The sequence below is a fragment of the Amblyraja radiata genome, chromosome 20, assembly GCF_010909765.2.
Source record: "Amblyraja radiata isolate CabotCenter1 chromosome 20, sAmbRad1.1.pri, whole genome shotgun sequence".
Taxonomy (NCBI): Eukaryota; Metazoa; Chordata; class Chondrichthyes; order Rajiformes; family Rajidae; genus Amblyraja; species Amblyraja radiata.
In genome coordinates this window covers 19828332-19852965 of record NC_045975.1, presented here as the reverse complement: position 1 = coordinate 19852965, position 24634 = coordinate 19828332, and the positions used below count along the sequence as shown (strand labels likewise).

The 24634-nt window shown below is 41.3% G+C and overlaps 1 long non-coding RNA gene across 2 annotated transcripts in view; it reads left to right on the top strand.

Moving 5' to 3' along the window:
* Positions 1–24634, top strand: part of LOC116984663 — a 101838-nt gene that overhangs the window by 3286 nt on the left and 73918 nt on the right. The window contains exon 2 of one of the 2 annotated variants that reach the window (XR_004415094.1): positions 15382–15748. The exons of the other annotated variant lie outside the window; for it this stretch is intronic. This is a non-coding gene — a long non-coding RNA (uncharacterized LOC116984663). The remainder of the gene's footprint in view (positions 1–15381; positions 15749–24634) is intronic. 2 annotated transcript variants of the gene reach the window in all.

The window sequence follows — 24634 nt, the reverse complement described above, 5'->3', positions numbered from 1 at the left end:
ATTCAGGATCAGTTCCTGTGAATTGGAGGATAGCTAATGTTACCCCACTTTTCAAGAAATGAGCGAGAGAGAAAACAGTGAATTACAGACCAGTTAGCCTGATCGGTGGTGGGAAAGATGCTGGAGTCAATTATTAAAGAGGTAATAATGGGGCATTTGGATAGCAGTAAAAGGATTAGTCCAAGTCAGCATGGATTTATGAAAAGAAAATCATGCTTGACTAATCTTCTGGAATTTTTTGAGGATGTGACAAGTAAAATGGATGAAGGGGAGCCAGTGGATGTAGTGTATCTAGACTTTCAGAAAGCCATTGATAAGGTCTCTGGGAGACTGGTGACTAAAATTAGAGCACATGGTATTGGGGGTAGGGTGTTGTCGTGGATAGAAAATTGGTTGACAGACAGGAAGCAAAGAGTAAGAGTGAACGGGTCCTTTTCAGAATGGCAGGCAGTGGCGAGTGGAGTTCGGCAAGGCTCGGTGTTGGGGCCACAACTGTTTACCATATATATTAATGATTTGGAAGAGGGAATTAGGAACAACACTAGCAAGTTTGCGGATGACACAAAGCTGGGCGGCAGTGTGAACTGTGAAGAGGATGTTAGGAGGTTGCAGGGTGACCTGGACAGGCTGAGTGTGCAGTATAATATAATGTGAGGTTATCCACTTTGGCGGCAAAACAAGGGGGCAGATTATTATCTCAATGCGGTTAGGTTAGGTAAGGGGGAGGTACAGAGAGACCTGGGTGTCCTTGTACACGTCACTGAAAGTTGCCGTGCAGGTACAGCAGGCAGTGAAGAATGCTAATGGAATGTTGGCAGGATTTCAGTATTGGAGTAAAGAGGTTCTTCTGCAGTTGTATAGGGCTCTGGTAAGACCACATCTGGAATATTGTGTACAGTTATGGTCTTCAAATTTGAGGAAGGACATCCTTGTGATTGAGGCAGTGCAGCGTAGGTTCACGAGATTGATCACTGGGATGGTGGGACTGTCATATGAGGAAAGATTGAAAAGACTAGGCTTGTATACACTGGAGTTTAGAAGGATGAGGGGGAGATCTTATAGAAACATATAAAATAATAAAAAGACTGGACAAGCTAGACGCAGAAAAAATGTTCCCAATGTTGGGCGGATCCAGAACCGGGGACACAGTCTTAGAAGGGGAGGCCATTTAAGACTTAGGTGAGAAAAAACTTTTTCACCCAGAGAGTTGTGAAATTGTGGAATTCCCTGCCACAGAGGGCAGTGGAGGTAAAATCACTGGATGGATTTAAGAGAGAGTTAGATAGAGCTCTAGGTGCTAGTGGAATCGAGGGATATGGGGAGAATGCAGGCACAGGTTATTGATTGGGGGATGATCAGCCATGATCACAATGAATGGCGGTGCTGGCCCGAAGGGCCGAATGGCCTCCTCCTGCACCTATTTTCTATGTTTCTAGTAGGATGTCTGATAGCCAGTCAACATGGTGAGTGAGACAGTATGACTCGGACTAAGCCGTGTAAGGTTAGATATTCCCCATTGTGACATTATTTGAAACAATAGGGAATTATCTGTTTTCCTTATTACATGATAGAACATTAGTGTGTTTCATTCAATTTTTGCATACCAAAGAAAGTAACATCTTCAGCCAGCTTGGTGTAGAAATGCAGCAAGGACTTGTCTAATCTAGAACCATTTGGCATGGCAGAAACCACAAGGAACTTCAGACGTGTTTGTCAAACAGCTTGATATTAAACTACATTGTGAAATATTTCCTTCATGTTTTGAGACTTCCTGGGATGAACATAAAAGGAACAACTTAAATGGAAATTCTGTATTCTTCATAAACCAAAAGCTTGGTCAAAGAGATTGACTCTAAGGAGCATGGTAAAGCAGGGAAGAGAGGGTGGAAGTTGGAGAGGGAAGCGATGTAACTGAAGACCTGAAAGAGTGAGTCCATGAAGGCATTTGAAAGCAGTGGAGGATTAGCTTAATTGCAAGCACGAATAATGGGTGAACACTTGTGGGTCTAAGGAAATGTACAGCAAAACTTTGGAGGGCATAAGTTTATTGCAGATGGAAAAATTAAATCTAGGGTTAAATAACAGGATAGATGAAGATGTTATCAGTAGATGACAGCTGAGGTAAAGGCAAGTTTGAGTAATTTTACAGCAGTGGGAATGAGTGGTCTTAAATAATGTCAGCTATCCAATAGACATTTTACTTGGCATCATATATGACACCAAGACATCAGACAGTCTGGTTCAGCAGCAAGGGAATGGAGTTTATAATGAAGGCCAAGGACAATATTTCTGATCATCCAAAACTGGATCCAGTCTAATCCAAGACAAACAATTGACATAATTTATCTTGAATTTAACTTGCACCCAAAACAATTCCAAAATGCTTTTCACCAGCCAAATTGATTAATAACCTTTGGAAAGGAACATAGGCACCTTCCACATGAGATAATCTATTGTTCCACTTTTTGAACTTGAAATTGATGCATTTTCTTCCACAGATGCTGTGAAAAGGTTTAATAGGTGTATTGGAATGTGTTCAGAGTTGCAATAAATCTTGCCAGTGGTGGAATAGTTATAAAAACAAGTACATAGTGAATCTGTCTAAAAGTTAAGACTACAGGTTAACTTCAAAACATATGCCCAATGGTGTCTCTGCCATACCAAAATTTTGGTGATGACTATCTGCGAGAAGTTAAATAACTTGCAAGGAAAAGGACTTACAAGGATATTTATCCATGATGATTTTGTGAATTGATTGTGAATTTGCATTTGTTTTCCCTATCTCAGCACCATTTTAAGGTGCTCTTGACTGATTACTACAGTGCATTATTTTCATTGTTCATGTACGTTGAAATAATGATTAGTTGTGAACATTTTGGGAGAATCTATCGCCCTATATGCCTGCGTGTAGAATAAAAATACCATTCATGCCACTATATTTTCCATTTCATATTCCTACTGAAAAAATATAAAAAGCATTACAAATGATCTTCCATCTGCATTGCTCTAAAACCTGTTAGTTATCTGTATCTTATTATTTATTTCATTTTCAAATGGGAAGAAAACTCTGAGTTAAGAAAGTTGCTCACATCAAAATGTGAATTTATGTCCTGTAAACGTCTATTTTTTAAAATCAATTTCAACTCGGGATTGTGATTAATTTAGAAAAGTATTTTTAAATGATGGTGTTTACAGAATCCAAACCCTAGAAGAGCAAGTCTAGGGTGCGTATGGAAGTGTTTAAGAAGGAACTGCAGATGCTGGAAAATCGAAGGTACACATAAATGCTGGAGAAACTCAGCGGGTGCAGCAGCATCTTGGAGCGAAGGAAATAGGCAACGTTTCGGGCCGAAACCCTTCTTCAGACTGATCAAAAATCTTTCCTGTTCAGTCTGAAGAAGGCTTTTGGCCCGAAACGTTGCCTATTTCATTCGCTCCATAGCTGCACCCGCTGAGTTTCTCCAGCATTTTTGTGTACCGTGCATATAGAAGTGATTGCAGGTTTGTTAACATGGTGAAGGTTGAAGTGCCAATTAATGATTGACCTGGAAGATTCACTTCCTCCATCACTGTTGAGGTGCAGCTACAGTGTGTCATTTAAAAGGCGCACGTCAGCCACTTAACAAGCTTTCGTTAACAAGCTGCCAGTTAACAAGCTGCCAGTTCAAAGCAGCAACTTGGCACCACCTCAACAGCTATTGGAGAAGGTCAATAAACGCTGAGGTTCCAGTGACACCGGAAGAACAGGCACAAGTGATGCCATCCCATACACAATGCCCAATTAACACTTTCCTGTGAAATTGAATTATGGATATGCAAATATGAAAGTGTGATCCATTACAGGAAGGCAGATCTGAATGGCAGGGACAAGTCCTGAAACTGCATTGTTGAAGGCAATTATAAAATTCTTAATCATTATTAAATGCTTGTAGATAGTTTGAGGAGAGCTCGCTGCATTGTGAACATAGTGAATCTGTCCAAAAGTTAAGACTAAGTTAACTTCACAACATGTGCTGAATGGTGTCTCTGCAATACCAGAGACTGAATTGGATCTCATATTTGGAAGGCTTGGAGTATTTGGGTGAGCACCGAGTTAGCAGACAGATGTAACAAGTAATTGATAAAGCCTATTGGCCCTTAATGCAAGGGCATTGAAGATAGAAATAGGGAAGAACTGTTACGATTGTACATGGTGTTGGTGAGCCCACACCTGGAGTATAGTGAATATTTGTGGTTCCCTTATTTAAGAAAGAATATTCAATCATTGGGGGCAGTCCTAAAAAGGTTCAGTAGATGCCCCAATCGACATTAATGATATGGATGTGGAAATGGTTAAGAGTTTCAAGTTCCTTGGAGTTAATATTACTAATGATCTATCGTGGACAAACCATAATGATGCTACAGCGTAAGAGGCACAACAACACCTCTATTTCCCGAGGGGATTGAGGTAATTCAGCATGTCTTCAGTGACTCTTACAAACTTCTACAGATGTGCCATAGAAAGCATACAGTTGGGTTGCTTCACAGCTTGGTTTGGGAACAGCTCTGCCCAAGACCACAAGAAATTAGCACGTTATAGATGTGGCCCAGTCCATTACACACCATTGCCTCCATGTCCAATTCACATTGCCTCAGAAAAGCAGCCAAGATAATCAAATCATTCCTTCTCCCTGTTCCTTTCCAGCAGAAGGTACAGAAGATTGAAATTGAGCACCGCCAGACTTAGGAACTTGTTCCCCTCTCTTATCAGGCTTCTGAACTGTCCTTCCATAAACCAGGATACTGTTCGATTCACCTCTACCCCTCTAAGGGCAACGGAATTTGTTTAAGGATCTGATGCGCTACACTGATGAGAACTATAATTCTGCACTCTGTATCTTCCTCTTTGTTTGTATTTGTATCTATTGTACTTGAATTTGAACTGATTGTATGAATGTATGATATATAATTTGTTTGGATGGCATGCAAAATAAAGCTTTTCGGACTGGAGGCCTGTGACTAGAGGTGTGCCTCAGGGTTCGGTGCTGGGCCCGTTACCATTTGTCATCTACATCAATGATTTGAATGGAACATACAGGGCAAGATTAGCAAGTTTGCTGTGATACTAAAGTGAGTGGTTTTGCAGATAATTAAGATGGTTGTGAAAGATTGCAGCAGGATCTGAACCAATTGGCCAGGTGGGCTGAGGAATGGTTGATGGAATTTCATTCAGAGAAGTGTGAGGTGTTGCATTTTAGGACGTCCAACGAGGGCAGGACCTACACAGTGAGTAGTGTAGTCACAGTAGTGAATAAATAACCTTTGAACCTTTGAGTGGTAGGCCTCTGGGGAGTGTTGTAGAGCAGAGGGATATAGGAGTGCAGGTGCATGCTATCTTGAAGGTCGAGTCGCGGGTAGATAAGGTGGTCAAAAAGGCTTTTGGCACATTGGCCTTCATCAGTCAGAGCATTGAGTATAGAAGTTGGGAGGTCATGTTGCAGTTGTATAAGACGTTGGTGAGACCGCATTTAGAATATTGTGTTCAGTTGTGGGCACCATGTTATAGGAAAGATATTGTCAAGCTTGAAAGGGTTCAGAAAAAAATTACGATGATGTTGCCAGGACTAGAGGGTCTGATCTATAGCAAGAGGTTGAGTAGGTTGGGTCTCTGTTCCTTGGAGCGCAGGAGGAGGAGGAGGTGATCTTCTAGAAGTGTACAAAATCATGAGAAGAGTAGATCGGGTGGATTCCCCTACTCTGGGCAAGAGTAGGGGAATCGAGGATCAGAGGACATAGGTTTAAGGTGAAAGAAAAAAGATTTAATAGGAATCTGAGGGGTATCTGTTTCACACAAAGGGTGGTGGGTGTATGGAACAAGCTGTCAGAGGAGGTCATTGAGGCTGGGACTATCTCATCGTTTAAGAAACAGTTGGACAGGTACATGGATAGGACAGGTTTGGAGGGATATGGACCAAGCGCAGGCACGTGGGTCTAGTGTAGCTGGGACATGTTGGTCAGTGTGGGCAAGTTGGGCTGAAGGGCCTATTTCCACACTGCATCACTCTATGACACGTGACAATAATAAACCTGAACCTATTTCTTTAGAAGCGAAGATTGATTTAGCATGAGCAGCAATAGAAGTTTAATCTGTATTCTTTGGATTTTCAAAATCAAGGGTGACGTTATTGAAATATGCAAGATACTTATGGGGTGAAAGGGTAAATGTTAAATGTTTCCACCACTGGGAGAATCTCAAATTAGGGAACATTGTTACTAGGTAAGAGGATGATAATTTCAAGATGAGGTGTATAAGAAGATAGTGAATCATTAGTGTTCACTGTGCTGAGTTGCAGAGTCTAGACCGTTTAAAAAGCATTCAGTTCATGCGGCCCTACCTGATGAACTGAATGCTTTGCGCAGAAGGCCAACAGGGTGATGACACCCGTCCCTTCAGACTCATGTACCTCTTCCCAGGGTCCCTGTTGCAAATGTTAGATCGGTCTTCTTGAGAGTGAACCCACGGAAAGCATTTGGCCCGGACGGAGTTCCTGGCTGTGGTATTAGTAGCTGTGGCCCAGCTAGCTGGAGCATTCACGGACATCTATAATCTCTCCCTACTCCATTCTGAGGTATCCATCTGCTTCAAGAGGAACACCATCACCCCAGTACCGAAGAAAAACAAGATCTGATGCCTAAACGACGAACATCCAGTGGCCTTGACATCCACCATCATGAAATGTTTTGAGAGGCTAGTTATGGAACGCATTGAATCCAGTCTCCCAAGCAGTCTTGACCCACTGCAGTTACTTTACCGGCACAGATGATGCCATCTCCCTGGCCCTCCACTCATCCCTGGAACACTTGGATAAGAGAGACATATACGTCAGACTGCAGCTCTGCCTTTAACATCATTATACCATCCAAGCTGAACATCCAGGGATATTCAATATTCAGGAGGGATAGAGAGAAAGGAAAAGGAGGTGGGGTAGCGTTGCTGGTTAGAGAGGAGATTAACGCAATGGAAAGGAAGGACATTAGTTTGGAGGATGTGGAATCGGTATGGGTAGAGATGCGAAACACTAAGGGGCAGAAAACGCTGGTGGGTGTTGTGTACAGGCCACCTAACAGTAGTAGTGAAGTTGGAGATGGTATCAAACAGGATATTAGAAATGCGTGCGACAAAAGCAAAACCGTTATAATGAGTGACTTCAATCTACATATAGATTGGGTGAATCAAATTGGCAGGGGTGCTGAGGAAGAGGATTTCTTGGAATGTATGCGGGATAGTTATCTAAATCAACATGTAGAGGAACCAACGACAGAGCAGGCTATTTTAGACTGGGTATTGAGTAATGAGGAAGGGTTAGTTAGCAGTCTTGTTGTACGTGCCCCCTTGGGCAAGAGTGACCATAATATGGTTGAATTCTTCATTAGGATGGAGAGTGACATTGTTAATTCAGAAACAATGGTTCTGAACTTAAAGAAAGGTAACTTTGAGGGTATGAGACGTGAATTGGCCAAGATTGACTGGCAATTAATTCTAAAAGGGTTGACGGTGGATATGCAATGGAAGACATTTAAAGACTGCATGGATGAACTACAAAAATTGTTCATCCCAGTTTGGCAAAATAATAAATCAGGGAAGGTAGTACATCCGTGGATAACAAGGGAAATCAGGGATAGTATCAAAGCGAAGGATGATGCGTACAAATTAGCCAGAAAAAGCAGCATACTGGGAGAAATTCAGAGACCAGCAGAGGAGGACAAAGGGCTTAATTAGGAAAGGAAAAATAGATTATGAAAGAAAACTGGCAGGGAACATAAAAACTGACTGCAAAAGTTTTTATAGATATGTGAAAAGAAAGAGATTAGTTAAAACAAATGTAGGTCCCTTGCAGTCAGAAACAGGTGAGTTGATCATGGGGAACAAGGATATGGCGGACCAATTGAATAACTACTTTGATTCCGTCTTCACTAAGGAAGACATAAATAATCTGCCGGAAATAGCAGGGGACCGCGGGTCAAAGGAGTTGGAGGAATTGAGTGAAATCCAGGTTAGCCGGGAAGTGGTGTTGGGTAAATTGAATGGATTAAAGGCCGATAAATCCCCAGGGCCAGATAGGCTGCATCCCAGAGTACTTAAGGAAGTAGCTCCAGAAATAGTGGATGCATTAGTAATAATCTTTCAAAACTCTTTAGATTCTGGAGTAGTTCCTGAGGATTGGCGGGTAGCAAACGTAACCCCACTTTTTAAGAAGGGAGGGAGAGAGAAAACGGGGAATTACAGACCAGTTAGTCTAACGTCGGTAGTGGGGAAACTGCTAGAGTCAGTTATTAAAGATGGGATAGCAGCACATTTGGAAAGTGGTGAAATCATTGGCCAAAGTCAGCATGGATTTACGAAAGGTAAATCATGTCTGACGAATCTTATAGAATTTTTCGAGGATGTAACTAGTAGCGTGGATAGGGGAGAACCAGTGGATGTGGTGTATCTGGACTTCCAGAAGGCTTTCGACAAGGTCCCACATAAGAGATTAGTAAACAAACTTAAAGCACACGGCATTGGGGGTTCAGTATTGATGTGGATAGAGAACTGGCTGGCAAACAGGAAGCAAAGAGAAGGAGTAAACGGGTCCTTTTCACAATGGCAGGCAGTGACTAGTGGGGTACCGCAAGGCTCAGTGCTGGGACCCCAGCTATTTACAATATATATTAATGATCTGGATGAGGGAATTGAAGGCAATATCTCCAAGTTTGCGGATGACACTAAGCTGGGGGGCAGTGTTAGCTGTGAGGAGGATGCTAGGAGACTGCAAGGTGACTTGGATAGGCTGGGTGAGTGGGCAAATGTTTGGCAGATGCAGTATAATGTGGATAAATGTGAGGTTATCCATTTTGGTGGCAAAAACAGGAAGGCAGACTATTATCTAAATGGTGGCCGACTAGGAAAAGGGGAGATGCAGCGAGACCTGGGTGTCATGGTACACCAGTCATTGAAAGTAGGCATGCAGGTGCAGCAGGCAGTGAAGAAAGCGAATGGTATGTTAGCTTTCATAGCAAAAGGATTTGAGTATAGGAGCAGGGAGGTTCTACTGCAGTTGTACAGGGTCTTGGTGAGACCACACCTGGAGTATTGCATACAGTTTTGGTCTCCAAATCTGAGGAAGGACATTATTGCCATAGAGGGAGTGCAGAGAAGGTTCACCAGACTGATTCCTGGGATGTCAGGACTGTCTTATGAAGAAAGACTGGATAGACTTGGTTTATAATCTCTAGAATTTAGGAGATTGAGAGGGGATCTTATAGAAACTTATAAAATTCTTAAGGGGTTGGACAGGCTAGATGCAGGAAGATTGCTCCCGATGTTGGGGAAGTCCAGGACAAGGGGTCACAGCTTAAGGATAAGGGGGAAATCCTTTAAAACCGAGATGAGAAGAACTTTTTTCACACAGAGTGGTGAATCTCTGGAACTCTCTGCCACAGAGGGTAGTCGAGGCCAGTTCATTGGCTATATTTAAGAGGGAGTTAGATGTGGCCCTTGTGGCTAAGGGGATCAGAGGGTATGGAGAGAAGGCAGGTACGGGATACTGAGTTGGATGATCAGCCATGATCATATTGAATGGCGGTGCAGGCTCGAAGGGCCGAATGGCCTACTCCTGCACCTAATTTCTATGTTTCTATGTTTCTAAGCTCATCACCAAACTCGCGGGACTTCAAGTCGGCACTCATCTTTGCAACTAGATCCTCGACTTCCTGACCAACAGACCCCAATCAGTGAGGATAGGGGTCAAATCATACTCTAGGGTAATCCTCAACACTGGTGCTCCGCAACGATGCATTCTTAGCGGGCGCGGAAAAGCTGGGCGGCGGGTCTACGTGGCCGGACTTTGGATCGGCTTCATGGAGCCATCAGGAGACGATCCGGCGGCTGTCGAGGTTGGGTGCCCGCAGTCAAAGAGAGTGCTGGTGGTCGAGGAGAGCTGCGTTACCCACTGAGTTACTCCAGCACATTGTGTTCTATACTGGTTTCCAGCATCTACAGTTCCTTGTGTCTAAACATGGTGAATGCACATGTCAGATCATTGATATTATATCTTCCACTTCTTCCACCTGATATATAATGTATGCCACGGAATGGTCTTCGTTTTCTGAACAGATAAAAACACAGTGGATATTTTCATATTGAAGGGAAGGAGCATGTACAGGTTATAAACCAGGAACAAATATGAATGAAGAGGCGAGATGATCTGAGAAGGATTAAATATGCCATACTCTAATCGCTGTTCCAAATGAAGCAATGGGGGGTGGGGACATAGATCAATGATGGCTGAAGGACTCAGAGCCTGTGGTTCCCACATTGGCCTCATTAACCACCTCAGAACCAACAAAACTAAAGTGGAAGTAGGGTCATCCTAAGAAAAAGAAGAAGCACTATTGACAATAATTCTTATTGTTTTGATCCTTTATCCCTGCTAGCCAACAGTTCAATTGACTTCCCTCCTTTGTAATAATAAATCTGCACTGCTCGCAGCAGATGGTGACGTTTTGGAACCTTACCATCCATACCAGATTCTTACAACATGATTAACAGCAATGAAGGCAGGGGCTTTGTTACATTTTGACTGTGCTGCTGTTGGTTTCCAATAAAGTCATGGCCACATATGCTGGCTCTGATATCCCAAGAACCATCTGTTACTTCTCTCATGACCTTCATATAATGCAGGCACATTAAATGTTTACATAATAAAAGGATTACAAGTATTTCTGAATAATGAGTATTAGTGTGAAGGATCACAGTTGCATGATCATAAACCATGTTCACAGTTATTGAGTGGTTTGTCTTTCCTGTTTATGTATGTGTGTGTGTTTGATGTGTGAAACCCTGTTGGACACATGGGTTCCATCTACCAAGTTCCTTGGGAAACCTGCCAGAGTGTCAGACTTCTGTTGTTTTCCCAGTTGGTATATCTTCTATAATGCAAAAGTGATAAAAAAGACTTGCCTTCAGTTTCATAACATAAATCATTTGATTCAAAGAAGAAAGAGAAAACTCAGGACCAGTTTATGTGCCAAAGCATTGTGACTAATTGTGGACACTGGATTTTCAGATGGATATAAACTGAATGAGATACAAAGTGCTGAGTAACTCAGCAGGTACTCCAGCACTTTGCATTTCTTTTAGTAGGATGTGACTGCCTGAAAAAATATTTTATCAAAATGGCCCCAAGATTAGTGGACCTCAGTTATGTGAATAACTGAATAAACTAGTGTTGTCCTCCTTAAAACAGATACGATTCAAAGGTGATTGAAACCATTCCGATAATATGGAAAAATTTCCTGAAGCCATAAATTTATGATGGTTGGCAAAATAATACGTTTATTCACAGACAATATCGTTATAAACTGGAATTGACTGTGTGCAATGGCAGATTGAGTCATGACTTTCAAAATAGAATGAGACAATTTCATGAAGTTATATAATGGAATTGGAAATCACAAGAAAAAAGGTGCACATTATTGAAATATGAAATAAAAACTGAAAAAATGCAGATATCTGACATTATCTATTTGAGGGACAAACAAGAAAAAACACATTTGAATTATATGACTTCATCAGAACTAGGAAACCAGAAAGAAGATTTATTTTAGGTTGCAGAGAGTGCAGAAAACAATTGAAATGTCTACAGGGTTGGAGAACAAGAGATTGAATGTTGCAAATAGTGGTATTCCAGGCTGAGAAGGTGGTAAAGACTCAAGTCCTGATGATTTGTGAAAGAGATGTAAATAGTTGAATGGAATAGAAATGCGAATAAAAGATACCAGAGTAGTGAGAAGCAGAACACTGCAGTTGCTAGATATCTGAAATTACAACACTGGAAATATCCCACAGTTGAAGCCTCATCTGTAGAAAGCAAAAAATAGCTGCAGAACTTCAGTTGGAGTTACCTGTCAATGCAAGTCTTTGTTTCTGTCTTTGTCCCTCCCTGTCTTTGTCCTATTACACTGTTTCAGTGAAGCCTAACATCCAGGAAAAGCATCATATCTTCTGTTATAGCCATAGGGCTCAATACGAAATTCTGCAATTTCAGCTTTGCCAGATCATATAACTATTAGATTTGTTGAAAGCTGGTTAGACTGTAATATTAAAGGTCTCGATCTGAAACATCACCTATCCATGTTCTCCAGAGATGCTGCCTGACCTGCTGAGTTACTCCAGCACTTGTGACCTTTTGTGTTTTAACCAGCATCTGCAGTTCTTTGCTTCTGCAATTTTAACCTATTAGAGACACATTTGCTTTGTTCTTTACACCCCTCCCATTCTCTACTATTTAAATTGTGCTTATTTTCTAGCTTATCCTAGTCCTGATGAAGGGTTTTGTTTCGGAAAGAACTGAAGATGCTGGTTTAAATCGAAGGTAGACACAAAATGGGTCTTGGCCTGAAACGTCACCCATTCCTTCTCTCCAGAGATGCCGCCTGACCCGCTGAGTTACCCCTGCATTTTGTGTCTATCTTCGAAGAGTTTTGTTTTATGAGGCGGTGACGAATCGATGAGGCTAGGGCAGTGGATGTTGCCTTCATGGACATTAGGAAGTCATTTGTATAAGTCCCCCATGGTAGGCTGATTGAGAAGGTTATGATGAACATTATTCGTGGTAATTTGGTTGTATGTATTCAGAACTGGCTTATTGATAGAAGGCAGAGGGTTGTGATGGAAGGGTGTTATACTGGCTAGAAGTCTATCACCAGTTAAATTCTGCAGTGATTTGTGCTGGGGCCTCTGTAACATATATAAATGACTTGGACATAAATGTAGATGGGTTGGTTAGTAATTTTGCTTATGACACCAAGATTGCTGGAGCTGTGGACTGTGAGGAAGGCTGTCAAAGTATACAACCAGTTATAGATTAGCTACCGAAATGGGCGGAATACAAGAGAAATGAAGGTTAATCCGAGCAAGTGTGAGATGTTGCATTTTGGGAGATCGAATGTAAGGGGAAAGAATAGAGTTAATGGCAAGACCCTCATCAGCATTAATGTACAGGTCTTCAGTTCTAAGTCCATAGTTTCTTGAAAGTAGCTACGTAAGTAGATAGAGTGGTAAAGGCGTGTAGTATGCTTGCCTTTGTCGGTCAGGGCATTGTGTACAAGAGTTAGGAAATCATGAAAGTGGGATAACAGAACTAGTGTGAATGGGTGATCTATGGTAAACATGGACTCCATGGACTAATTATATCTTTCAATCAATGAAGGTTCTGCTTAGGCCACATTTGGAATATTGTATACTGTACACCCCATTGCAAGAAGGATGTAGAGGCTTTGGAGAGAGAGCAGAATGCTGCCTGGATTTGGGGGTATTAGCTACCAGGATGGATTGGGCAGCCTTGGATTTTTTTCCCTCTGGAGTGCTGAACATTGAAGACCTGATAGGAATATATACAATTACGAGAGATATAGAGAGAGAGAGTGGACACTCAGAACATTTTTCTGTGAATGGAAATGTCAAAGTCTAGAGGCCATAGCTTTAAGGTGAGACTGGCAAAGTTTATAGTCATACATACAGCGTGGAAACAAGCCCTTCGGCCCAATTTGCCCATAGCGATTCGTCCCATATACACTTGACCCACCTGTCTGCATTTGGCCCATATCCCTCTAAACCTATCCTATCCATGTACATGTATAAATGTTTCTTAAACATTGTAATGGTATCTACCTCAATTACCTTCTCTGGCAGTCTTTTCCAGACACCCTCCACCCTTTGTGTGAAAAATAAAAAGTGACCCCTCAGGTTCCTATTAAATCTTTCCCCCCCCCCCCCCCCCCCCCCCCCCACTTTATAGGTGATGTGTGGGGCAAAAATATTACACTCGTAATCTTGTTCTTATCGAGTCCACATCATAAGATTAGAAATTGTTCAGCCAGGGCTGAACACACTTCTCGGCATCTGCATACAATGGCGTCTGTCTTGTGCTTCTTGTGTGTGGTGGTGGAAAGATTGGTGGAAACAGGGCCGCGACGTGAACGCTCTTTCCTTGACCCCCACCCTCGTAATTACGGACATCTTTATAATGGATTTTGGTTCTAGCCGATGGAGCGTCCCCCGCAGTAATCAGACACCACTGTCTCTTTAAGAACACGGGCTGCAAGTTACACAGCAGGAGGTCATTGAAATTGACAAGCAATTGCTTCGATCGATACTTGTGCAATAATACTCTTAAACAATTTAAAAAACAGCCCTTAGTTGCAGTAACAAAAATATTTATTTGTCTGTTAAAAATAACTTTATACTGTATTTGGAAACAACTTGTTTCAAGGAGTGACCACTGGGTGGTTGGAGGGAATCTCTTACTCGGTTATAGCGAACAATCAGCAATAAAGGATTCTGTTTACCTTCAGTATGCGTTAGATTAACTGTAGATCTGCTAGGATATTATTTTTTTAGTCATTGACACCTCCCTATTGATTTGCTCCACTGTTTCCTTCTCACTATCTGCATGCCTGTGGTAAACAACCAGCAATATAACTGGTTCTCTTCATCTAACTCTCAATAGATTCAGTTTTGACATTTCTGCTAGATCTGTGAATTTAACCATTGATCAATACTACAACCCATACATTTTCTCCCCAACTTGCACCAAAACCCACCCTTTATCCCCCAACTCTTCCTCATGAACACTTTGTGCCCAGGAATGGTTAACTGTCATCCCCTGCAGATGTTTAAACCACACTCCCATTAAAGCCACGACAGTATAATTGTTTGTGGCATTTTACAACTGTGACTTGTCAAACTTAATTTGTAACACTCCTTATTTAACACACATGCATTCCAACATCATGCTGGCCTACTTTGCTCATTTTCTCAATTTATTTCCATGTTCTCTGCTGGTTTTTTTCTCTGTGCTTTCAGTATCAGCTTGTTGCTGCGGTGGTCTTATCCTGCTCTCTTTGCCAAAGTTTGAATAATTCTTCACAACATTAATTAACCTCCCCAAAAGAATTTTGGTCCAACACCATTGAAGTGCAACTTTAAGAGCTTGTATCGGCCTCCCATTTCCCAGAACTGATACCAAAGTCCCTAGAATCTAAAATCCCCTTTCAAGCATCACTGCAGATCGGCAAGAGTGCATGGAAAAGAGATAAAATGCGACTTTCAACAACAAACAAAACAAGGACAGCAAATAAACAAAACAAACACAATAAGGGTAGCACAGTGGCTTAGGTGGTAGAGTTGCTGCCTCTCAGTGCCAGAGACCCAGGTTCGATCCGAATCACAGGTGTCATACAATCACCTGTGCATGAGAGGGATTGTATTATGTTTACATATTCTGTTGTGCTGCAGCAAGTAAGAATTTAATTGTCCTATCTGGGACACATCACAATAAAACTCTCTTGACTCTTCAGGTGGGGAGGCTGCTGCACACGAACAACCCCACCCTCGGCCGCAGAAGCTGGATTCCAGTGGCACGGTTAGACGTAACGGCTGGAAACTCCCTTGGCTGCATTGGACGGCCATGTCTTCTTTCATGCTTTAAAATGTCCTTTTCACTCCCAGTGGGCTGCTGTGTCGCCTTCCTAACCGTTGAATCCTCCAGTGGGTTTCCTCCGCCCAATACTCCAGAACAGACTTTGCATGTTAGGCTGAGCCAGCCCCGAAACTCACCGAGGGTTTGAGACCTGTCGGCTACCCTCACCTGGTTTAGCACGTCAGCCAAAGCGGTTTTCCAGGGTGTGGCAGCTGCCTCATGCTAACAGCTTCTTGGAGCTACAGGTGAGAGCTGGGTGCCAGGTGGGGACCAACGGTGAACTATCCTCAAAGGAGCACCACATGTCCCCCACCGGAGGTGCTACTCCCTAAGCATTCCCATACACCCCAGCATTACTAGAGAACATGCATAGGTGATGTTTTGGCTCAGGACCCTTCAGACAGTTTGTAGTCCTATACCTCCTTCCTCACTTCCATCCAGGGACCCCAGCAATCCTTCCAGGTGAGACAGAGGTCCACATGCACCTCCTCTAACCTCAAATACTGCATCTGGTGTTTCTGATGTTGCCTCCTGTACATTTGCGAGACCAAGCGTAGACTCGCCAACCACGTGTTCAGTATGCCAAGGTCTGCTCGATCTCTTTGATGCTACCTTGGCATCAACTCTCATTCCCCTACTGACCTTTCTGTCCTTTTTCTGTCCTGGACCTCTTCCATCGCCAGAGTAAGGGCACACGCAGACTGGAGGAGCAACACTTCATATTCCGCTCGGGTAGCTTACAACCCAATGGTATGAACATTGAAGTTGCCAATTTTAGGTAACCTCCCCCTCCACTGTGCTCCACCTAGACTCACACTGATTTCTCCCCTCCCCATTCTCCTACATTCCTTCCTCACTTCATAATTTGCAATTCTTTAATGCTTCCGTCTCACACCTGCTTTAATCTCTGGCCTTTGTTCCAACCATTACCTGGCATGCTTTGTCTTGCCTCTCCTCACTCCTGGCTTTCTTCACCCCCCCCCCCCCCCCCCCCCCCCCCCAGCATTAGTCTGAAGAAGGGTCCGGTCCTGAAGCGTGGAGTGTGTTGGAGAGTATGAGAAAATATTGGCATCAAACAAAAGAGAACTCCAAACTTTTCTGTAATAGTTAAAGGATGCTGGAAGTAGCAGTGGAGGTAATTATGCATCAAAAAGGACATTTTAATTTGAAGCTAGAGGCCATGTCTAAAGTGATTAATATTTTAGTGTCTGTCTTCACAACAGAAGGTGGAATTGATTTTGTGGTGTGAGGAGTGGTGGGGAAGTACTGTAATAGTAGTATTGGGTAGGAAAATAATGGATAGAAAGTCCATGCTAAATTGGTTGGCATCCAGCCCAGAAAGGATGTTGAGGGAAGTGAGGGTACTGTACTTGTAGATTGGAGTGGTGCCAAAAGCTGTAATTAAAATAATGAAAATGCTGGAAATATTAAGGCTAGGCAGTAACTGCAAAGAGGGAAATGATCAGAAGCTCTTTGTTGGATCTGGGAAAGGAAGGTTAAAACAGGTGATTTTAAGTTGCAGTGAAATTGTGGGAGGAATGGAAAGGACAAAGGGAATAGAAGATTAATGGGATAGTTAGAGGGATAATTATTCTTCTTTGCTTGTGTTATGTATTGACAATAGGGCTGTACGATAAACCCAGCAGGTCAGGCTGTACTGATGAAGAGAGAAAAACTGAGCCAACGGCACAGATGGAAGGTTTACAACTGAAAGGGCCAGTGTCTAGAAGTGTCAGAGGACATTCAATATGTCACAGATATTAGTAGGAAGGGAGAAAGGATTGAATCAGACCAGGACAAAATGACTTTGGTAGGGCAAGAGCAGACTGAACCAATGGATCTGCCCAAATGGTCCTGCTTGCAAAAGGTAAAAGTGGGCTCTGTGAGTATGGGGCACAAAGCTGGAAGCTGTGAATGGAAGGTCTCCTGAAGGATTGAGGTCCAGCATAGTGTAGGATAAAATGGCCTTATATTTAGCGGCAGAGTCATGATGTTGAAGTTGTCTCTGAGAGCTGATGGTGGGTCCCTGTGAGACCTTAACAATACCAAATTGGTCAGGCTCGATGACAATATCAGGATTGGTTCTTAATGAGTGGAATTCCTCAAGTTCAGAGAGGGTGGGTATTTGGATAGTAATGGTCTAGAGAGTCAAACATGAGCAGATGGAACTAGAGTAGATGGGATCATCTTAGTCAGTATAGGCAGCCTCCGCTCTCCCCATGGACCAGAGAGGAGAGGATCGGAGTGAGAGCAGGTAAGCGCAGTGGCAATGGGACACAGTGCGAGGCCTGCAGGAACCCCTGCAGCAGCCTGGGACTTAAAGGGGCCATTTTGGCCAGCTGCAGTTGGGACTGTAACTAAAATGGCGACTCTTGCATTGGGGACTCAGTGGGGTGTTCTGTACATTCTGTACTTTTCTGGGATTGTGCTTATGTACAGGGATAGTTTTGCTGAGCTGTATGCAAAAAAATGTATTTCACTGTACCTGGTACACATGACAAAGAAACCATTGAACCACTGAGATTGGGCTGAAGTGCCTGTTTCATTGCCATATGACTCAATAAGCTGTTATCCGCTCTTTGGACTGTCTTCATGTGAATCTATGCAATCCTTTTAAGGAATCTCAGCAAATATTCTCACTATTCACACATTTTAACTGCAGATCAAAATAAAAAGCTGAAAATGCTGGAAATCTGAAATAAAAACAGAACATGCCAGCAATGCTTAGCAGGACAGACTAGGGAATCGAGAACGTTTCAGATTGAAAATTTATATTACTTTCATTTCTCACATCTGTCTTTTCCGCAACTTCATGTTCAGGATCTCCCTCATTATTGGTATTGGTTAATTATTGTCACATTTACTGAGATACAGTGAAAAAATATTTGCATGCTATCCAGTTAAATCAAATCATACGAAACATGAGTACAATCAAGCCATACACAAGCACAACAGGTAGTGCAAACAGACAAATAACAGAGTGCAGAATATAGTGTTACAGCGTTACAGTTACAGAGAAAATGTGCAAGATCCGCAATGAGATCAGTTAGCAGATCAGGATTTCACCCCAGCTTGATGGAGGACAATTTAACAGTCTGATAACAATGGGGAAGAAGTTGGTCCTGAATCTGGTTTCAAACATTTGTATCTTCTGCCCAACTGGAGAGTGGAGGAGAGGGAATGAGCAAGGTGAAAAACCTCTTTGCTCCTATACTCGACTCCTCTTCTTACAAAGGCCAACATGCCATTCGTTTTCTACACTGCCTGCTGTACCTGCTTACTTTCATAGACTGATGAACAAGGATCCCCACATCCTGTTGTACTTCCCCTTTTTCCAGCTTGACACCATTTACATAGTAATCTGCCTTTCTGTTTTTGATACCAAAGTGGATAACCTCACATTTATCCACATTAAACTTCATCTGCCATGCATCTGCCCACTCCCCCAAACTGTCCAAGTTATCCTGCATTCTCATAGCATCCTCCTCACAGTTCACACTGCCACCCAGCTTTGTCATCTGCAAATTTGCTCATGTTACTTTGAATCCCTTCATCCAAATCGTTGATGTATACTGTAATCTAAATCATTGATGTATCTTATAGATTAGCATCAAATCCTGAAACATTAATTTTAAATATGTCTGAAATATAATTTTAGAGTTTTTAAAGCCATTAAAACTGGCTGTAAAGTTCTAAAAAGTTGGTAGAAATCCATCTACTCTCATTTGCATTACTGGTGTTGTAGTTTTGCTGCTAGTTATATTCTGCTCCTGATATTCAGTTCCATCGACATTAATGAAGCTGAATATTGAGAAGGGACTACAAAAGACTGAGCATCAGTTTAGCTGTGGTTATCATGGGTGTTATTTGTACTATTGGGTGTTACATAATTTTTTTTTCAATTGTACTGAAGCAGTCATTCAGTTCTGAATGCTTTCAATTGCAGTATCATTAAACTGAGATGTTTTAGATTTTGAAACATTTCTTAACATTGGCCGAGTACATCGGTACTTTAAGTTCCATGTGACTGACTGACAAAATAAACAAAATCCCACCTGAATTCCCCATTGACAAAGAGGGGTGTTGTACCAAGAGAGACCCAAGTATATTATATAATCCCCAATACAATCTTCCAAATGGTGAATATCTCTTATGTGAAGGGATACAACAAAGGGAAAATAAAATGGTCTTAAAAAGTATATATTTTGCATTGTTTCAAGATATTTTTTTATTTTTTATGTTTCAAGATATATCTTTAATGTTAGAAAATGCCCAATGCATCATCAATGTTATTTATGACATACCAGTTCTTCCTAATTTCATTGCACGCTTGAAAGTTATTTCCAAAGGGTTATTATTTTTAAGAAAGGACTTTGATGACTTTGATAAATACCAAAATGCATACTGCTACTCGGGTTGATCAAAGAAATGTACTGGACTAATAAATCTTATGTGTTTTGCTCTGCTTCTTGCTACACCCAAATCAATCTGGTATTAATGGCACCCGTGATATAAAAGCAAAGCAAATTCAGAAGGAAAATATGTCAAAATTAAGCAAAAACAGAAAATACTTAGGAAACTGGAAATACTTAGCCAATTAAGCAGCAAAAGCAGAATAAGATACAAAGTTAAAATTTCAATTTGATGGTCTTTCATCAAAAAGTAATTTGGAAGCTGGAAACTACTGACTGCCAAATGTACTAGTGGAATAGGGATCCTTTCAGCTTTGTACTTGTAGCCCAGTGTTTCTTTAAATACAATTTCCAGTCGCTTTGAAATATAAATGCTTTTATGATTTAGGGAATGGATGATATCTGTGCAATTTTACATAATAATCAGTTTGGGATGCTAATTACATCACAGACCATGATTAGTATGCATTCATGAAGATTTCATTAAGTTTGATGGGCACTTCAATTGATAGTTTTTAAATTGTTTCATAAAATGGGAAAGTACTGGAAAGAAAATATTTTTTTCTGAAACAAATTTACAAGCATGCCTTTCTTATATTCATCAGAGATTCAGTTTGAAATTTGTTCAATAAAAATAACTTCTATTAAGAGTGCTCTTTTCAGCAACCTAATTTTGACCCAACGTTTACTGTCCTCATTTGGATATTGCGTGCAATGTTAACTTGGAGACAAACTGTGGTAATAAGTTTCTGAAAAATATGGCATTTTTGCTTGACAGCCAAATTGTGAAAAATGATTTGGAGGTTATAGGGAGGGATTTAGTGAACTCTTGATTCTTGTTTGGCAATCCTAGCCCCTCCCACATCACTGTCCTCCAACCCCATCTAAGCACATGAACTGATTTAGTTCTCTCAATATCACACAACTGGTGCTTGTCATGCAAACTGTATTATATAATATCTACTGCCTACACGTACAGTAAATTGATTTAACATGCTGCTTATATAACTTATTTCCCGAATACCCAATTCCATCAAGCTGGATATGGAAGCACTATTTGCATGCAATTATTTTTGTAAAGTTACAAGATTCATGAAGATTCATTAGGTCAAAAATTTACCCTAGCTCAGTCCCACTATCGATATCAATGTTAAAAAAGGATTGCCCTTGTTGTACAGCTGGCATGTTGCAAGTAGGAATAAGTCACAAAAGTAGATATAAGGATATTTGTCCAGAGCTGGGTTTTTGGATTAAATTGTGGGTCTTAGGGTCTCAGCTGAAATAGTGATGTTATTAATATCACAGAATGCAAGAGAGGCCACTTGGGGAGTGAAGATATCCCAAGAGCTTACAATACTGCGATCAAGGTTTCTTTTTAAAATAGGATTGCAGTTTGAAAATAGAGAAGCTATTGAACAGAAAGCCACCGTAGACCAGCTACAGCCCGTTATGAATGGGACATGGGAAGAGTTAGGATAAACGTATCAGATGCACAGTTGGCTCAAGATTACAGAGGGTCAAAGAAGTGAGGCTTGGAATGTGATGTAATAATCAGATCTCAAGATAACAGAATCATGGGTTAGAGGTTCAGCAGCTGAAGAGTGTCAAGGACAATATAGAAAAAGGTGGTCTTTATTAATGTGATCCTAAACTGATTTCAGGAATTTGTACAAGACCAGGGATGCAAACAGTATGGTTCAACATCAGTGTTAAATATTTAGTTAGATAATATTACTGCTTATTCAGTGTGGTGTTGAAATAAATGATGTAGATCACACAGCAAGATCAAGAGAATTGATGCTGAGGTAGGATTGGATGTCCACATTTAGCAACCAGATGATATTCCTATTTAATATTGTAATAAGAAATAAAAGAGACAAAGATAAATCCTGAGGAAACACCGGAACTAACTGATCTACAGACATTTAATCAAGGAGAGTTTAGAGGGAGCATTGGAAATTTTACAGAAAAATTATAGTAGTCTGAGCTAATAAGATAACAGAGTTTGGTGATGCTTTGTACATCCAGCTAACATTGATGAGATTGGTAAACCTGCCCAGGAATGAATGTAATGGAACAAAGGTATCAATGACAGAGATGATGGTATTATTGTGCAATTTGTTTATCCCAGCATTGTCCTGGGGCACAGCCAGCCAAAGGGTTGACTGTTGGTATTTTGATGAAATATTAGAAATGAATTGAGTAAGTGTTTTCCTGTGCACTAACATATACTGAAACTACATAGGAATCGGAAAGGATAAGAAGATGTGGGTAGAAGATAATAAAAATGAGATAGCCTATCTATGTAAGGGAAGGTATAGTTGCCATAAGAATGCAGTAACGTTTAAAACACATTGTTCCATTGATATTCATCAATGATAATCAATTTGCGTATTTAAATGTACGGCCATTTTATTATATATTCTTGAAAGATACAGCAAGCAATATAATTGTGTTACATACTGTATCTTGGTCAGCAAGCATTCTATTCTATTACAGTAGAGATGACTCTACTATCAGGAACTATTAACTTTGTGCAATAGTAATTCAGATAAGATATGGCATCAAAGTTATTTCCTTTGTTTACAAATTTAATACCAACGCAAAATGACACATGCAAACAAAAGAGATTTAAGAAAAATTAACATAAGTAAATCAGAAAAAAATGAGAGATGCACAAAGGAAATTTTCAAAAGGGTTGGGACAGACCAGACAAACTTTTTTATTTACAGAAGGAACAGTGCATTAAAATCATTATTTCCTACTCTTGTTTTGGGGTTTGACTGCAAAATACAATGGTTTGTGAATTAAGAACTTGCTGGTGCAATTTATAATATTCCTACCACAGCATGTTGTGATTCCCGCTACTCTTTCCATGGGACAGCATGCAAGCAAAGAACATGCTGATAAACACCCAGATTTGGCCTGTAGGCATTTAACAGCAAATATGAAACATATTGTGACTGAATCATTATCCAGCACATGTCTAACAAAGTAGTAACAGCAGTGGATCAAAGAGTAATACAGTATTGTTGTGCCAAATTCTCTTTTATTTTCTGCAGGGTATTGCAAATAGGAATGCATTTTGAGTGTTTCTGTACTGCAATTATCTATTGCTGAATTATAGGTATTTTTATGGAACTAGCAAAAAATGTTCTTGTAATCCTCTCAGAATCTTTATCCATTTTCACTGCCCTCCTTCAGATAGGAAAGCAAGCTACTTAAATCATGTTGGCCCTTTTGGTCATTAAAAGCTGATGCGTAACAGCATTCTTCTACACTCAACGTTTACTTTACATTGAACCAGAAGGTTCACAATCTGCCAAAGGCTATCTCTGTGGCATTCAGTATAGGCAAACTGGAGTCATACAAGAAGTCTGGATATGATCTCCAGAAGCCCACCGCAAGCAGGAAGAGACAATTCTAGACAAAATTGGGTTCACAGCCAGTCAGTTGTGGCAGGGCTTGCACGCTATTACTTCTTACAAGGCAAAACTGGGGAGCATAAGTGGCAACAACACATCACTTCCGGATGAACTCAATGACATTTATGCATGCTCAAGGAGAACAATGACATACCTGCATGGCTCCTGATGACCTTGTGATCTCAGCATCTGAGGCCACTGTCAGAGTATCTTTCAAGAGGGTAAAATCCATGCAGAGCATCCAGCTGAGATGGCATTTCTGGCTGAGCATTGAAGACCTGGGCAGACCAACTGACTGGAGTATTCGAGAACATCTTCAACACCTTGTTCCTGCATTCTGAGCTTCCCATCTCTCTGAAAATGACATGTTTTGCACCATTGCCAAGAGGAGCATGGTGATCTGCTTCAGTTAATGCTGTTGTGTATCACTAACATCCTGACCGGAGTCTCTGCACCTCCCTTTGCATTTGGATTCTTGACTTCCTAATCACCAGGCTTCAATCAATGTGGATCAGTAACAAAATCTCTTCCTCGTTGATCATCAACACAGGTGCCCCTTAGTCCCCTACTCTTTGTTTTTACAACCATGATTGTGTGGCTAAGCATAGCTTCAATGCCATCCGTAAATTTTCTGATGACACCACTGGCCAAGTCGCAGGTTTTGATAAGTCAATGTACAGGAGTGAGATAGAACACGTGGCTGAGTGGTGCCGCAGTAACAACCACTTGTTCAACATCTACAAAACCAAGGAACTAATCATAGACTTCAGGAACGGGATGTCGGGAGACCATGCCTGGTTTTCATTGGTGGGTCAGTGGTGGAGACTTGTGAATTTTCAAGTCTTGGTCATTAACATCTTGATTGAACTATCCTGGGCCCAGCACATGTGATCATGAAGGCATGCCTCTCCTTTCTTAGAGCTTTAGAGAGATTTTGCATGTCACCAAATACTCTAACGAATTTTTGCAGATGTATTGTAGAAAGTATCCTGACTGGTTGGATTATGGTCTGGTATGGCGATTCCAATGCATGGGAACACAAGTGGCTGCACAGAATGGAAAACATAGTTTGATCACAGGCACAGCCTTCTCCACCAGTGAAACCACCTACATGAGGTGCTCCGTCAAGAAAGTGGCATCTATTATCATGGGTCCCTTACTTCTTCCCTCTACTACCATTGGGCAGGAGGTACAGAAGCCTGAAGTCCCACAGCACCAGGTTCAAAGGCAGCTACTTTCCTGCAACCATCAAGTTGTGGAACCAACTTCCACAACCTTAATCCTACTTCAGCAG